At 40.6% G+C, this 17087-nt stretch overlaps 1 pseudogene; it reads right to left on the bottom strand.

Annotated features, from left to right (window-relative positions):
* Window positions 1-4553: 4553 nt before the first annotated feature.
* LOC106146960 lies at window positions 4554-8070 on the bottom strand (annotated as a pseudogene).
* Between the last annotated feature and the right edge of the window lie 9017 nt (window positions 8071-17087).

Here is a 17087-nt window from a genome sequence, read left to right as displayed (position 1 = left end):
GCGCGCTCCCGCCAGCCGTACACGAGAGCGCGCGGCAGGGGGAGGGCGCGTTCGGACCGCGCGTGCGCAGCGGGCCTCTTGCGGTCTCGGCCTCCCGGCCCCGCCCAGCAACACGAGAGCTCGCTGCCATTGGAGGAGGCAGGAGAGCGTCCTTCCCGGCAGACCTCGCGCGGGCGGCGAGCTTGCGGTCTGGGGGTTACGCCGAGGGCGGTGCGTGGCTGCGCTGGGCCGGGTTGTGGCGAGCGGGGCGGGCGTGGGCGTCCTCTCAGGCGTTCGCCCCCGCTGGGGTGCGCTCGCTACCGCGAAGGACTCCGTGGTGGAGCGGCCGCGAGAGCCAAGGAGTACCGCAGGAGCTGCGCCCGGTGCGGGCAAAGTGAGGTCAGCCGGCTGCGGTGGCCCCAGGAGCCTGGCCAGGCGCGAGTCCGGCGGCGCGAGAGCCTCGAAAAGCGTTTGCTCCGGAGCCCGCGTCTCTGCTTCCTCTCCAGTCTCGCTTTCTTCCCTTTCCCGGTGTTGGTGCCAGGTAAACACCCTGTACCCTGAACTCCCCGCTCAGCCCTGCTTCTGGAAAAGCCTTCCAGCGGCGGTCAGAGCCCGGGACGAGGCGGGTTCCCGGCGGCATCGCAGACCAGTGGCGAGGCGGGGAGGTGAGCTCAGGTGAGCGCGCTAACGGTCGAACAGCGAACATTTCCCGTGTGACCCTGCTGGGCACGACGTAAAATTACGGCTATTTCTGACCATAATTGAGGTAGAAATAGAGTGAGAAAGGGGACGTTAGTCCTCCTCCACAACCCTAACCCCGAACTATTAGGTTGCCAGGCTGCAGCAACAGTACTACAAGCTGGGTTTGACAAAAATTCATTATCTCAAGTTCTGGAAGCTCGAAGTCGAAGATCGAGATGTGGGGCAGGGTGAGTTCCATCTGAAGGCTGTGATGGGAAACCCACGCTTCTCCTAGTCTCAGGTGGCTGTTGGCAATCTGGTGTTCCTTGGCTTTAAGTAGATGAATTTCCCCAGTGTCTGCCTTCGTGATCTTCCAGTGTGCCTGTCTTTTTTTTTTTTTTTTTTTTTAAATTTTAAAGACAGTGTTAAAAAGAACAATAGCAAAATGCCAACAATATAGACAAAAAACAAAACTGCCTATCTTGATATAGGAATGATATAGAAGCATTATAACTCCCAACGCTGAGTTCGTATTCCCCAAAATCGAACAACGCTAGGGAACAACGGAGGTAGCAGGACATTTTATTGAGAGAGTGACAGCGCCTGAGAGGAAGGAGGGGGCCCAAGTGGGTTGGCAGTGAGCCCACTTTCTGGAGGAACTTTTACAGAGTAAAATCATGAGGTGGGTACGATGTGGAAAAAAACTGATCGACCAATAAGGTTACAAGTATAGTTGTTTAAGTAATACTGATCCAGTGGGGAAACATGTCACGCAGCAAGTGTACATGAAAAGAACAAAGAACTTTTCAGGAAGAAAATGGGTCTTAGGGTCTTGGTCTCCCACTGAGGTGATTGAGGTCTATATAGACTTCATTAGACCAAGTGTTACCACTTATCCCTTGGGGAGGCATGTAGGCCTGGTCATTTCCTCTTTATCTTGAGGCTTGGCTTGGCGGGTGCGCCTCCGGCCACAGCTGTAATGTGTTTTTTATCTTTTGGGCCTACCCCTGTCTGTCTATAATATTTCTATCTAACTTAGCTGTCTACAATAATCTGTGTGCAAATTCCCACTTTTTAAAAAATAAAAGACAATTATTCTGGCTATGGATGTACTCTGAGAGTTCATTTAAATTTGATCATCTACAGAGACTTCCCAATAAGGTCACTTTCACAGGTTCTGAGGGTTAGGATTTAAATATCATTTTGAGAGGGGCATAGTTCAACCCATAACAAGTTGTAATACCCCTCAACATGTACTGACTTTTTGAGAACTTTATGTGGCGGCTGGATTATGAGGGTGCCTGATGAAGGGAGCTAGAAGATAAAATTGCATAGTATAGTTTATTGATGTAAAAACAGTCTTCCAAGATAAGAGATTTAATAGCCTAGCAATGACCACTGAGGCATTCTGGAGAATGTTAACATTGTTCCTTTAGTCAGTGATAATTGGTAAGCCAGATGAGCAAAAAGTGGAGAAGATTTTGGAAACCTTAGTAATAAGTAATGTTAGCACTGCATTGTCTCACTAGTGTAAACCTGAAAGAGTAATTTAAACTCGGAGGTATGATAGACATTATGAAATGATAGGAAAACACTCAAGGGTAAAGGGCAACGGGATGTGGAAACAAGGGAAAGAAGGAGAAATTTTGTATGTTATGTATATACAGGATAGTTAACATAGTTGTTCTACTGTCTTCTATTTGTTGAAAAGAACTGTTAATGAGTCCTTGATTGATCAATATTGCATGTCTCTGTTTTCATGAGAAACTACTTTGAAGATATCAATATGTAATACAACAAGCATTGTTAATTTCCTGCTGCTTTGTTTGTAATTCTGTATTGTCTGTACTGTTATTTTGCTATTTTGTAAAAGGTTGTCTGTTAATGTTTTCCTCCTTTTATTTTTAAAATAAAAAATAAATAAGTAAGTAAGTAATATTCTTCAAAATGGGAGATAAACCCTATGAGAATTCAGGTGTGTGCTACATCCTCGTATTTTTAGGGTATAGTGGTTGGGTGCTCTAGGGCATTCCTTCCAAAAGTAAAGTAATTTTATCTTACACTTCTGTATTAAGAAAACATGACATTCAATGGTTTTTTTGTTTTGTTTTGTTTTGTCTTTTTGAGACAGGGTCTTGCTATGCAGTTCAGGCCGACCTTGAGCTCATTTTGTAGCCCAGGCTAGCCTCGAACTTGCAATGATCCTCCTGCCTCAGCCTCCCAAGTGTTGGGATTACAGGCATGCACCACCATGCCCAGCTCAATGATTCTTGAGCTGGATCTTAGCTCAAGTTTGGGAGATATTCTATACCTTGGAATATTACCTTGGCTCAACTGGGGCAGGGTGTTTGGGAAATAGAAAAAAGAAAACTACCAGTTTTGAAAAGTGCGCAGAACAGGAAAAATCTGTACAGTTGATCTGTGTTGCAGGCAGTTTTGTTGCCTGAGCTGTATGGTCAAGCAGTTATCAGTGGTGGGGAATGATGTAATATGGAGTTTCTAACATGACGGGGGTTGGGGAGTGATAATGAAGGGCCCTGAGGTTTCTGTCATGAACCTGGGGCAAAGAATGAGCTGCTTCTAAGGGGGTTATACACACATACATACACACACAGCGCTAATCAAGATGAAACATCTGACCATAAGATAACAAGTGACTATGCAGCCAAAACTGTTCATTATGAATTTAAATCAACTCATTGGCCAGTTGGGGCCAGTAACATTTCCATCAGGTAGAAGTGATACATTAAAGATTGGGCGTGAAAATCTATAGAGGTTGCCAAGCAAGCTGCAGAGCAGTTGCAACCTCCATGGTATCTATAGCTGTTGAACCCAAGACTCCATCCTTTCATACCTGTGACTGAAAGGGAAGACTCTAATAGCCAATTGACAGGGGAGGAAAAATCATGAGCCTGCCTCACACATGGCTTGTCTGAGTATGTGAGGAAACTAGGAAGCAGTTACATTAAGCCACACTTGGGTGACCTTAGAAAATGGTGGGAAGGATTAGGCATAATTTCAAACAGTTCCTAGTCATACCTTCTCTGTGAAATGGCCCAAGGTAAGAGTAAGGAAAAGACAATTTAAAGTTGGAAAGAAGGCAGTCTGGCAGAGTCATGTGAATAGGTGTGTTGAGATAGGCACTAAGTGTGATGATCTTTGTGTAAATGCTAACTAAAGTTGACAAAAAAGTACCCATACACAACCAAATAACAGTGATTCAGCCAGTTTACATGGGACACCATTTCTTATTGGGCTTCTCGGTATTACTATGATGACTACATGAAGAAAATGGCCAGAGTGTTGGAATTGGAGCTTATTCATGGGCCTAACAGCGTTGATTTTCTCCCTTGCCTGCAACTGAGTGTCTAAACTACCAGCAAAAGTGACCAGTGCTAAGCTCCTAATAAGGCATGCAGACAGTCAAGTTCACCATATTGGAACTCTCCCAATGGAATCCTTCCCATTTCCCTTGAAAGAAGTGCTGGTTCATTTTCAAAAGAATAGACTCATTCCAGGTACAGGTTTCCCTTTCCTGCCTGTCAGTCAGCAAGGGCTTAATGAGTGTTTGTTCCACTGGCCCAGGATACCACATAACATTTCAAATGGGATTCACATTACCACAATAAAATGTAGGAGTTTTACAACGCAGTGACCGTGGAACCCACTGCCTGGTGGAGCACTGGGACAGAATGCTAAAGGCACAGCCTGTCAGGTTGGAGGTTTTCAGATGCACACTTATAGGCAGGTACAGTGTGAAGATGAATTGCTGAATTTAGGATCTATTATCAAGACCTTTATATGGCACTGTGTTCCTAATCAAAAGATAACTTGGGGCTAGGGATGTAGCTCAGCAGCACAAGCACCTGCCTAGCAGGTGCAAGGTCCTGAGTTTGATTCCCAGTACAAAAAAAGAAAGATAATGACCTGAAAGCCCAGGATTAGGAACAGGAGTGACCCTACTTCTATCATTGCTAGTGACCCGTTAGGGAGCTTGGTCCTTTCCTATCCTCCCAGGTTTAAACTGCAGTGTTACAGGTCCTGGCCCCCAAATAGGACACTCTCCATGAAATACACCAAGTGCTCCACCGGACTGCAAACTGGATGAGATCTAGGAAGTTTGGTGTCCTTGCATCTAGGGACCAGCTGGCAGAAAGTGGCACCATTTTGTTGACAGTGAAGGAGGAAGTAGGGACATTACATTCATTATGTGATGGGGAAGGATATTTGTTTAAGTTAGGTAATTCATGGTGGTGCACCTTGGTACTCCTTTACCAATTGTGAGTGGGAAACTAGGGATCTAGTGTGCGCTTAATGAAGAAAGCAAGGGAATAAGCTCACGAGAATTCACTGGTTTTACCATTCATCCAATTAGCTAGAAACAATTTCCCTCACAAGAAGAGTGACCAGCTGAAGGCTGCCTTTCAGCATCTGTGTGGAAATCACGTATTACAAATTTGAGGTGATATCTAATGGTGCCTGCCTACCACCAGCAATATACAGATCATATTCTCTTCTCTGCAGCCAGATGGCAAAATTTGGAAACCAAGAAGCAAGGCAAGTGCATACTAGATCCCTAGTTTCCCCGTCACAATTGGGTAAAGGAGGCAGTGTTATGTAAAACTATAGCAGTGGATAGGCATTTTCTTAGTCCAAGAATTATAATGCTGGCAAAGGCACAAATAGACAAGCCCATCTATACCTGGAGCATGTTCTTGAGGATGACAGATCATTACCTCATCTGTGATGGAAAGTACTAAGTCACCGTGTCAGGATCTTAGCATTGGCCTCTGTTGGTAGTTCAGGCACTCAAAATGGCAGAAGACAGGGGAAGCCTTGATGAGAGAAAGTCTGTATTGTTGAACCAATGATAAGCTTCCTTCCATGCCAGTGCTGGCACTTTTGCCAGAGTTCATTCAGAATATACCATGTTGGCCAAAGAAAGAGCTGACTGACATCCATAAGCTATGTCATCTTGTCCACCAAGTAACATTAGCACACAAGTCCTCTGGTGTTCATTTATGTGGAACTGTATATGTTCACATTGTATATTCTTTAAAGTTTCCTTATATACCTCTCCTATGGACTTTTTTTAATTGTTAAAAAATTTTGTGTAACTCATTTCTTGAAACACACATAAATGGATCAAAAACTACATCCACTTAGAAAAGTTGACCCCAACCAAAAATGCAAAGCAGTTTTTAGTGAGCTTAGATTTCCTGGTATATTCCTCCTATCGCTAAGGTAGAACTAGACCACTGTCCACTTACATGCCTACGTTTCTGACCCAAGGTAAGGGGCTAGAAAAAGAAACTCAGAACAGTCCCAAATAAATATGGGAAGCCATGGTGGAGAAACTTGAAATTTTTCAGAATGGTTTTAAGTGCCTCTGATCCTATCTGGTAGTGGTTTTGTTTTGTTTTGTTTTGTATGTGTTTCTCAGTATAAGCCCAAATCTTACAAACCATCTTCAAAGACAGAGCTAGGCAGGAACATAAGTATGGCAGTAAGTCCAATGCACTGGATATGGCTACCATGTAAATACTGGAAAGAGAAAATGGAGGACCAAACACTGAGAATCCCCCTTGTGTCCCATAGTTGGAATAAGCAGATGAATCCTAGGTAATTTTCCACTTCTTGGCAGACAACTGCTCCCCACTCAAATACATTTTGTACTCCTACTGCCTTGTTTAAAGAACTTTGTGTTCTGGGCACTCTCTTGGCCCCATACTAAGTCGAAGGAGGTGTTGTCTTGGTCCACAAGGTGGGTATGTTTGGTACTATGAGAACATCTAAAGTTCTTGACCTGCATGACTTTAGAAAGAATGTTTTTTTTTTTAAACGATCCTCCAGGGTAGGTACACTGAAATGTCTCTTGTATATCCCATTATCCTCATCCATGAAGAAGGCACTGCTGTGATAATATTTCTGTAAACATGGAGATTTGCTCTTAACAGCTTTGTTGGTAATGACTGTGCCATTTGCCTGAAGTTTAGCTCTTCTCTCTCAGTGGGGTTTTGCATGAGTTCAATTTCTGCTTTCTCCTTTTCAAGTGCTTCTGGGTCTTCTCTGTCCCTCTTGATTCTTTTTAGCTCTATGAATTTTCCATGCCTCATGTTCCTCTTCATCATTTTCACAGTCACTATTAACTGCACCCAGGGCAGTTAGAAGCCGCTTGTTCTCCTCCAGCTCTTTTATGGTCTTCTGCAACCCTGAGTGTGTACTTGTACCTTTTCTCAAACATGCATTTGGCTTCCTGCTGCAGCTCTTGCTTCCATGCTTCAGCTTCACATTCTAAACAGTCCTTTTGAATGAAGACTAGTTTAAGGTGAGGCTCTATCTTATCCTCATTGTGTACTCTGCATACTCAGACCCTAATTCTGACTCTTCTCCAGAATGTCCTTCATCCTCCACTTCCATGACTTCTGTCTCTTGTTTCTCTCCTGCACTTGCTGATCCATCATGCACTAGTGCTACTGTATTTCCTCATCATCAATTTCTTCTTCTCCTTCATTGCTATCTTAACATTCCATGTGCCAAGCATCTCCTTCTGTGTCCGAGTCACTTTCTCCCATCACTTCAGGTTCCAACAGTTTCCAATGTCATGCCAATCTCTCTTCCACATCTTCACTAATCTGGTTTCATAAGTGACAGCCAGGAGTCACTAGATGAATCCTCCTCCTGCTTCTCAGGCTCTGCTTCTTCTTTGGCTTTTGTAGTGGGGTGAAATTCTTCATTTTTCTCATCTGATGACTCAGTCTGGTCTCTTTCAGAACTTTGTCTTCACTTTCTCCATTGAAACCTTACCTTTCTCATGATGAACCAGGGTGCCCCTGGCCATAGGCTGCATGGGCAGTCTCACAAGTGAGCTTAGGATAGACATGTTGACAGCAGCAGCAGTGAGTCTCTAAACTTGACTGATTACAAATAGTCCTGTGGAGTTCCTTGAAACTAATCTTGGGGCCAAGCTGGTCAGAGAGGCTGGGGACAGGTCCTTGCAGCTGAGACTTGGTGCAAGTTGGGACCCTGCCGGCCACAGCTGATAGGATGGAACAGCTGTAGTCAGGGCCACTTGGACATGGGATGTGGATTGAAGGTGGAAAGAAGATGCATGTATACTAAAGAGGCAATGGTCCAGACCTAATTTGCAAGGTCTTTCATGACTTTCATCACATTAATTTATTTTTATTTTGAGACAGCTCTCACTTTGTAGTTTGGGCTTGCCTCAAACTCATGGCAATTCTTGTGCCTCAGCCTCCCAAGTACTGGGGCTACAGGTGTGTATAGCACCCCTGGCTCTGATCACATTTATAATTTTGACTAATGTGTTCATACTGGCACACTTATCCTCAGTATTCTGTTTTTTGGTACTATGGGTTGAATGAAGGGCCTTTGCACCAAGCTACATCCCCAGCCCTTTTTTAAAAAAAAAAAAAAGTCTTGCTATGACACTAAATTGTCTGGGCTGGGCTCAAATTTGTGATGCTCCTTCCTCAGCCTCCCAAGTTGCTGGGATCATAAACATGGGACACCACACCCAGCTTTCAGTGTTGAATTTAAAGATAAATCTCTTAGATCTGACTCCTGAGACAAGACCGTTCATTCAAGACACATGCATTCCAAGGTATTAACAGAAAATCCAAAACATGGGAGCAGGAAGGGTGTGAACCCCTCATACCTACAGATTCCTCTATCCTGCTAAGGAAGAATGATTTCTTGTTTGGTATAGCTAATAGTACTATGCAAAGATAAGATTCTTGCAAAGTTTTAATGAATCCAGGAGAAAATTTCTATTGAAGGCCAGGAGAGCTGTATGAAGTGGTAAAAGAAAATCTGAACAGGATTTGAAAGAGGCACCCATGTACCTGAAGATCCTGAAACTTGCCAGAGCTATGTCTACCCCTGGCCAACTCTGCCAGTGGATTTTATGCCCTGGTCATGGCCACTGGCCAATTCTGAGCCTGCTCTGCATTTTATTTCCTTTCAGCTTGGGCCAGGAGAGGTGCTGACTGACTGACCAACCTGATCATGGATAAGGTCAACCCAGAGAGAGAAGATAAGCCCCAGAGGAAGTCAACAGCTCTAGGGAGAAACAACAGACTATAAAGCCCATGGTTGTTATAGGCTGTGAAAAGAGCATGGGGTTTTACTCTGGAAGTGACTGCACTGCAGGCTAGAGTTGGAAAAGAAATCCAGTGCAGCACCTAATATCTTTGAGAGGGCTTAATCAGGGCTCATTTTGGGAGTGGGCTAATTGTTTAAGACTGAATCACAAAACGACTTCAGAGTTTCCAGTGTTATTATACTGCAGTGACTGGGTTAATAAACATGAGACAGTTGTGGAGAGGGTACGAACTAGATATAGAACCCCTGAGGCATTTAAGTGCTGACTGAGAGGGACACAGGGCCCTGCCCTCCATGAGAGAAGCCAGTCCCTGTGTATGTGGCTTAGAGGTGACTGGATCTTAAAGTGCTGGCATTAACTCCAGCAGTGTGCTTGAACCCCTGCCTTGCTGCCTATATCCAGCACAGAGATGAGCAGTCTAATTATTTTCCTCGCCTACCAGCGTGAGCAAGAACACCTCTGAGCTTGGATGGTTGCCACAGCCTGGGTGTACAGACAGAGGGGTCTCTGAAATAGAGAGAGCAACTCACAAACCCATAGGCCATGAAAGTAGGTGGAGAAAACTGTGAATTGCTGGATTCCAGGACTGCAGATTCTGGAAAGAAAACACTCATTCAAAAATAGAAAGTTTTTTGAGAACTTTTTTGTTTTTTAAAATTTGGATGTTTTCCCTTTTTCTCTTTTAATTTTTCCTTTATTTTGCTTTTTCTTCTTTTGCTTGCTTGTTTTCTGTTGCTTTTATCTAATTTTACTAATTTTCTTTTACTCCTAACTAGGATTGTCTCTTTTCTCTCCCCATCTTCCACTGCTTTTCAAATTTTACTTAATTCTCCCATTCCTCACTCCTTTTTTTACTAGTATAACCATTAATTTTTGTTAATCTTTAGATTGTTAATTAATTCTATGCTGCCATTATTGAATTTTTTTCTACTGTTAGTGGAGGTATAGTTGCTGGGTTTAATAGGTATTTACTATGTGTCAATATATGGCTTGTCTTAGTATTTGTACTGTACTTATAGATCTCTTCTATGGGTTCAGGGTGGTACATTATTGGTTCTTATGATATGTAAATATTCAGTTTATCTTTTTTTTTGAGATAGGGTCTTGCTGTGTAGTCTAAGCTGGTCTTGAACTCAGCAATCTTCCTGCCTCAGCCTCCAGAGTACTAGGATTACATGCATGTGCCACCATACCCAGCTCAGTTTATCTTTGATGTTACTATTGTTGCTGATTTTGTTGCTATAGCCATTGTGCATTTGTTACTATTAATACATTTTCTCTGTATGCCAATATCTGAATTGTCTTTGTGTCACTAACAATACTGTGGAACATGCTCAGAGAGCTGGGTGGTCAGTAAATTACACTGCATCTTCCCCTTCCAAATTAATGGAGGTGGTTGGGTCTTGGGACAGAGGCAAAGGCCTATAGTTAGCTACACCCAAAACGTATCACTGAAAAGCAGACACTAAAGAGGTCTCCATACTAGCAACAACGTTCTTCCACTATAATCAACCTGCAAACCTCAGCACAGAGAAAAAGAGAGAGAGAGAGAGAGAGAGAGAGAGAGAGAGAGAGAGAGAGAAAAGAAGGAGGAGGAGGGGGGAGAAGAAAGGCAAGGAGAAGGAGGAGGAGGAGAAAGAGGAGGAGGAGGAGGAAGAGAAGGGGGAGGAGGAGGAGGACACCACCACCAGAAGGCAACAAAATGTCTCTGAAAACTGCCAACTCTCCCAAAGCTGATCCATGGAGCATTGATGGGGAGGAAATCAAAAGTCACATAGCTGAATTATTCAAAATGATAAAAGAGGAAAAAATAAAACAGATCAAGAGGTGTTTGGTTGGTGGTGCATGCCTGTAATCCCAGCACTCAGGAGGCTGAGGCAGGAGGATCATTGCAAGTTCGAGACCAGCCTGGGTTACAAAGTGAGCACAAGGCCAGCCTGAAGTGCACAGTCTCAAAAGGACAAAAAAAGTGGTGAACTCAAAGAAGATACAACTTTAAAAAATGGACTTAATAAACAAAATGATCAGCAAGTTTACAGACAGACAATAATAAAGAGCCAACACAGGGCTGGGGATTTAGCTCAGCGGCAAAAGCGCTTGCCTGGCAAGCGCAAAGTCGTGAGTTCGGTTCCTGGTACCGGAGAAAAAAAACAAAAAAAAATAAAAATAAAAATAAAAATAAATAAATAAAGAGCCAACTGAGCTAAACAATATGATACAAAAGATGAATGACCAATTTAGCAAGAATTAGAATTCATGAAAAGGTGCCAAACATAAATCTAGGAGATTGAAAATTCTGTTGAAAGTATGGACAACAGAAGTGATCAATGTGAGGACAGCATCAGAACTAGAAGACAGGGCTTATGGCAGTGACTAATTATTAGACATACTTAAAAAGAAAGAAAATCTGAAAAATGAATCCAGCAGCTGTTGGATGATACGAAAAAGACTAAGATTATTTGGAATTAGTGAAAAATCAGAAGACAAGAACAAATGGCATAAAAAAATCTCTTTATTAAAATAATAGCAGCAAGTTTCCAAAATGTGGGGAAAGAATTTAACATACAGATAAATGAGGCACATAGAACCCCAAGTAGCCAAAATCAGAAAATAACTTCAGAACATACCATAACCAAAATCCTAGAAGTCCAAAACAAGGGCAAAATCATAAAAGTTGTTAGAGAAAAGCAGTGAATTACTTATAAAGGTAAACCTATTACAATTACAACAAACTTCTCAACATAAAACTTAAAAACCTAGGAAATCTTGGAGCAAAGTTTTTCAAGCCCAAAAGAAAGCACCTTCCAAACCATACAGTATATCCTGAAAACTGATGGAGAAATAAGGTCTTTCCATAACAAAGAGGACCTTAAGAAATTCATGACCGTCAAACCAGCACTCCAGAAAATTCTCAAGAACATCCTAGAAAGAGACAACTAAGCCAACAATGCCAAAAAGTCTAATAGAAATATACACCAGGCAGAGTGAGCAATTAAGCAAAAGGGAATCAGCAACAGGAGACTGATGCAATGACAGGAAGAAGTTAATATTTTTCAGTAATAACTCTCAATGTGAATAGTCTTAACTCCTTAATCAGAGGACACAGATTGGAAAAGTGGATCAAGAAACAAAATCCAATGGTATGCTTTATACAAGAAACACATTTAGTCCAAAAAGAAATTCACATACTAAAGAAATCAAAGGATGGAAAACAATATTCCATGCAATAGGAAACTGAAAACAAGCAGAAGTAGCTATTCTACTTTCAGACAAAGTAGACTTTAAGCCAAAGCTGATCAAAAGAGAAGATCAGTACATAATGGTTAAGGGAACAATTCAACAGGAAGAGGTAATAATTATAAACATAAGTACACTAAAGAAAAGTGCACTGAACTTCATAAACACTACTGGACAGAAAAATCAGGTAAAGATCAACATAATTATAGTGAGGGATCTCAATACTTCCCCACTGTTACCTTTTTTTTTGTCTAGATCACTAGACAAAAAAATCAACAAAGAAATGTCAGAGTTGAACCAAACCTTTGAACAAATAGATTTAATATATATCTATAGAGTGTTCCGCTCAACAATAACAGGATACACATACTTCTTAGCAGCATATGGAACTTTCTCCAAAATAGACCACATACTTGCCCACAAAATATACTTGAGTCAGTACAAAAGAATCAGAATTATCCCATGCATATTATTAGATCAAAATACAATGAAACTAGAAATCAATGGCAAAAAAAAAACAACAAAAATTATGAAAACACATGGAAATTAAATAATATACTCTTGAAGAATCAATGGGTTATAGGAGAAATCAAGGACAAAATTAGGTAGTTCCTAGAATCAAATGATAATGGCAGTACAACATACCAGAACCTATGGTACACAATGAAAGCATTCCTAAAGGAAGTTTATAGCTGTGTGTGTCCACATTTTTAAAAACCCCAGCAAATTCAAATAAACAACCTAATGATGCACCTTTAGGTCCTGGAAAAACAAAAACCAACCCAAAGCTATCATGAAGGAAAGTATAAAGATCAGAGCAGAAATTAATAAAATTGAGACAAAGAATAAACAAATCAAGGAGCTAGTTCTTCAAAAGAATAAACAAAATAAACCCTTAACTACTCTTACCAAAAAAAGGGTAAAACACACAAATCAATGCAATTAGAAATAAAAAGGGAGGAATCAGAGGACATGATCAAAATCCAGAAGACTATTAGTAACTACTTTTAAACCTGTACTTCAATAAATTGGATAATTTAGAGGAAATAGATTCCTAGATATGTATTAATGAGCAAAACTGAACCAAGAAGATAGAAAACCTTGCATAATCCAGTAACAGACTATGAAATCGAGGCACTAATAAAAACCTGTCGGGGCCAGAGCTATAGCTCAGTGGCATGGTACCTGCCTCACAAGCACAAGGTCCTGAGTTTGATTCCCAGTACCAAAAAAAAAAAAAAAAAAAACCCTGTCAACTAAGAAAAACCCAGGACCTGATGGATTCACCACTGAATTCCACAGAAACTCCAGGGAAGATCTAATCCCAGTACTCTTCCAACTCTTTAATTCAAATGAAAGGGAAATAGTCTTCCAAAGTCATTCTTGGAAGCTAGCATGACCCTGATTTCAAAACCAAAGGACCCAAATAGAAAAGAGAACTACAGCCAATCTCTTTAATGAATACAGATGCAAAAATCCTCAACAAGATACTGGCAAACAATGCAACAAATCATCAAAAAGATCATACATCATGGCCAAGTAGGATTTATCCCACTGATGCAAGGATGGTTCAACACACACAAATAAATAAATTTAATACATCACATAAGCAAAAGCAAGGACAAAAATCACACAGTCATCTCAATGAATCCAGTGGGTATAAAAAAGGTCTTTGATAAATTCAAACATCTATTCACAATAAAAAAGACAATAGGTAGAAGGACCCTACCTCAATCTGGTAAGAGTCATTTATGACAAACCTACTTGCTGACATAATAAATGTGGAAAAACTGAAAGCTTTACCTCTAAAATCAGAAACGAGACAAGGATGTTCACTATCATCCCTCCTGTTCAATATAGTACTTGAAACATTAGCTAGAGCAATCAGACAAGAGAAAGAAATAAAAGGAATATGTACAGAAAAGGAAGAAGTCAAATTATCATTATTTGCAGATGACATGATTCTCTATATAGAAGACCCCCAAAACTCTACCAAAAGACTCTTAGAATTAGTAATGAAATTTAGTAATGTAGTAGGATACAGAATCACACATAAAAGAATGTTCTTGTACACCAATAATGAACTCACCTGGAAAGAAATAAGGAAAACAACATCATTCATAATAGCTCCAAGAAAATTAAAATATTTAGGAATTAACCTAACCAAGGACATGAAAAAACCTCTAAAATGAAAACTACAGAACTCTGTAAAAGGAGATTGAAGAAGGTATCAGAAAATGGAAAGATACCCTGTTCTTCGATAGGCAGAACCAGTATAGTGAAAATGGCCATCCTTCCAAAACTAACATACATATTTTTTTTGAGACTTACAGCAATCCTCCTGCCTCACAAGTGCTTGGATTGCAGGTATCCACCACCACACCCAGCTTGATACACAGTCCCCACCAAAATACAAATAGCATTTCTCACAGAGCCAGAGAAAACCATCCTAAAATTCATAAGGAACCAGAAAGACCCAGAATAGCAAAAGCACTCCTGCACAACAAGAGCAAAGCATGAGGCATCACAATCCCAGACTCCAAGTTGTATTACAAAGCTACAGTAATAAACATCATGGTTCTGGCACAAAAACAGATATGTAGATCAATGGAACAGAAGATATGATGCAGAAACAACCCCAGGCATATTCAGTCATCTGATCTTTGACAAAGGTGCCAAGAATATATACTGCAGGGAAGATATCCTCTTTTAAAAATGGTGCTAGGGAAAACTGGCTATCCACATGCAAAAGATTGAATCCAGACCCATATATCTCACCATGTACTAAATTAAAATTGAAAGGGATCAAAGATCTAAATGTTAATATGAAATAATCCATTGAAAGATAAAATAGAACTCGTAAGACATAGGCATAGGCTAGGACTTCTTGAACAGAACCCCAATTGCACAAGAAATAACATCAGTAATCAACACATGGGATCAAAGCAAACTAAAAAGGTTCTTCACAGCAAAGGACCAACTAAGAGTGAATAGACAACCTACAGCATGGAACAATTTTTGCCAGCAGTTCTTGGGTAGAGAGGACAAATATTTTGACTATACAAAGAACTGAAAAAAATTATACCCCTGACACATCACTGAGATTCCATCTTACTCCAGAAAGAATGGCTATTATCAAGAAATCAACCAGTAACAAATGCTTGTGAGACTGTGAGGAAAAAGGACTCTTCTTCACTGTTGGTGGGAATGTAAGTTGGTGCAACAAATATGGAAATCAGTGTGAAATTCTCCAAAAAACTGAAACTAGAGGTTCCATTTGACCTAGTTATTCCCTTCCTTGGTATCTTCCTGAAAGAGTTAAAAGCATCATACCACAGGGACTCATGCACACCTATGTTTATAGCAGCACAATTTGTAATAGCTAAATCTTGGAAACAGCCCAGATGTCTAATCAACAGATGAATGGATAAAGAAAATGTGGTGTTCATATACAAAAGTGTACTACTTTGCCACAAAGAAGGATAAATGAGACATTTTTAGGTAAATGAATGCACCTTTAAATGAAATAAATTAGACATAGGTTTAAATATTACAGTTTCTCTTGTGTGAAAAACCAAAAGCACAAATAAGGACAAAAAATAGATGATAGATAACAGGAAGTAGGAAGAAAATGTTCAAGTAGGAAAGGGAATAAGGGAGGTGGGAGGGAGAAGGGAAGGAAGAGGAAAAAAAGAATTAAGATATGTACATGTACCAACTCCTCATGATGAATGTGAGCATTATGTACTATGTACATGTACTAATAAATAAATGAATAAATAAATAAGTGTAGACCCCTGAAATAAAAGACCCAATCAAAAAAATGGGGAACTGAAATGAATAGACACTTCTCACAAGAGGCCAATAAATACATCCAAAATGTTCGACATTTCTGGCCTTTTGAGAAATGCAAATTAAAACAACCCACAGTGCTAAGGACCAGCTTGGTACAGTATGAGCAGGCAATGATTAATATTAATAAATTGGCAGAAAAATAGAGTCTGTCCTAGGTCTGTGTGACTTGCGGTGGGACTTCTGGCTGGCTTAAGGTCAGATTAATCTTTAAGCTAACAGCCAGAGCCAAGGCTAGCAAACAGTCTGTGAAGTTCTGGTGCCTCAAAGCAAGATAACATGACAGCTGAGGACTCTGACTCACACAAATTCCATCTAGCTCAGTAGTCGCAGTTAACAGACAATAAGGTTACTAGTTAACCCTGATGTGTTCCTGATTTTCAAAAAATGCATTGTTCCTCAATCCTTAAACGTTGACTGTGTTGGTTCACCCCCCACCACTTTCTGAAGCTCACAGCACACTCCCAATCAAGCTGTATGCTTAATAAAAGCCAAAAACACCATGCCTTGTGGTCCTAGCCTGTCACTGGACTTTGACCATCCTTCTGCCCCTTGTAACTAAAATGTTTTGTCTATGTTTTATTCTGTCATTGTACCTCTGAGCAGATTGATGATCCTAGGCCTGGGTCCTAAAACCTGAGATTTCATCTTAATCCAGAAAGAATGCCTATTATCCAGAAACCAGATAACAAATACTAGTGAGGCTATGGGGGAAAAGGAACACTTCTACATTGTTGGTGGGAATATAAACTAGTATAACTATTATGTGAATCATTAGATTCCTCAAAAAAGTAAAATTAGAATTTGACCCAGCTATTCATTTTCTAGGTACTTCCTGAAAGAGTTGAAGACATTATATTACAGTGATACATTCATACCCATGTTTGTAAGAAGCAAAGTTCATAATTGCCTAATCTTGAAAGTGGCTTATATGTCCATCAATAGATGAATAGATAAAGTGTGATATTTATATACAATGGAGTACATCTGTGCCATAAAAAAGTATAAACTTGAGTCATTTGTAGGAAAATGGATGCACCTTGAGACCACAATATTAAGTGACATAAGTTGGACACACAAGCTTAAATACTGCATGCTGTCTCTTATATGAGAAACCCAAATTATAAATAAAGAGCAAAATAAGGGACAGATAAGAAATAGGGAGATAAATCTTTTACAAAAAGGAAGAGGATGAGGGGGGAGGGGAAGGGAT

Source organism: Chinchilla lanigera, unplaced genomic scaffold (genome assembly GCF_000276665.1).
Source record: "Chinchilla lanigera isolate Chin_1 unplaced genomic scaffold, ChiLan1.0 scaffold00006, whole genome shotgun sequence".
Classification (NCBI taxonomy): Eukaryota; Metazoa; Chordata; class Mammalia; order Rodentia; family Chinchillidae; genus Chinchilla; species Chinchilla lanigera.
This window is presented reverse-complemented; position numbering and strand designations above follow the sequence as displayed.